The sequence below is a fragment of the Elephantulus edwardii genome, unplaced genomic scaffold (genome assembly GCF_000299155.1).
Source record: "Elephantulus edwardii isolate Elephantulus edwardi_28Jun2011 unplaced genomic scaffold, EleEdw1.0 scaffold01108, whole genome shotgun sequence".
In the NCBI taxonomy this organism is placed as follows: Eukaryota; Metazoa; Chordata; class Mammalia; order Macroscelidea; family Macroscelididae; genus Elephantulus; species Elephantulus edwardii.
The window spans coordinates 1-1,296 of NW_006400858.1; positions in this window are offsets into that span (position 1 = coordinate 1).

Here is a 1,296-nt window from a genome sequence, read left to right on the forward strand (position 1 = left end):
GTGACTGGAATGCAAAAGTCTGGAACAAAGAGGAAGATTCAGTAGTTGGAAAACATGGACTCGGTGACAGAAATGGAGCTGGAGAGAGAATGATCTCAGATCATAATGTTATAAAATCAGAAATCTGCAACAATGAAATCTAGGGGGAGAAATCAAGCACATGGAAAGTAAACAAAACTCTAATTGAGCATCACTGGGTAAAAGACATTTTTAAATTTCTTGGACCAAATAAGAATGAAAGCACAGCTTTCCACAATGGTTGGGGCACAGCAAAAGGAGTACTCCAAGGTGGTATTAAAGCAATCAACACATACATTTAAAAATAAGAGAGAACCAAAATCATCATCTTTGCCTGATATCACCAGTTAGAAATATGACAGCAGTCTAAAACTTCTATGGGAAAGGACATACAAAATAAGATAAGAAATAGAAAACGTACAGAAAAGAAAGATTTAAGATTACTATGAAATTGATCTTATACAAGCAGTGGGAAAAATCTAACAAAGGAAAAGAAGAAACATTAATATAATGAATAAGGAATTAAATAGGTGACATCAAAAAGAGTCAATATAAATAAAAAGGATTACCTAGAATACAATTAACTACTGGGGTCAAACTTGAAAACATAGAGGAAATGGACAAACTTTTAGAAACACAATGTTGTTGTTATGTGCCATCAAGTCATTTGTGACGCATAGCGACCCTATGCACAAGAGCCCTAAACGCCATTCTATCCTGTGCCAACCTCGCTGTCTCAAACACATTCATTCCCACCACTCCCTCACAGAATAGATCCATCTCATCGAGGGTCTTCCTCTCCTGTGCCGTCCCTCCACTCTCAGAAACATGATGTCCCTCTCTAGGGACCAGTACCTCCTTGCAACATGCCCAAAGTATGTCAGATGAAGCTTCAGAATCCTTGACTCCAGGGAACATTGTGGCTTCACCCTCTCCAGGACAAACCTGTTTGTTCTCCTAACAGTCCATGGTATATTCAGTACTCTTCTCCAGCACCACAGCTCAAAGACATCAATTCTCTTTCTATCATCCCTAATCACTGTCCAACTTTCCAATGTATAGCAGATAACTGCGAAAACTATAGCCTGGATCAGGCGCACCTTAGTCTCCAGCCTGACGTCGTTGCACTTCAGTACTCTTGAGAGGTCCCTCACAACTGACTTTCCCAATGCAATTCATTTCCTGATTTCCTGGCTGCTGTTACCAAGAGTGTTGACTGTGGAGCCAAGAAAACTAAAACTGTTAACTATCTCAATCTCTTCACCATCCATCCTGATG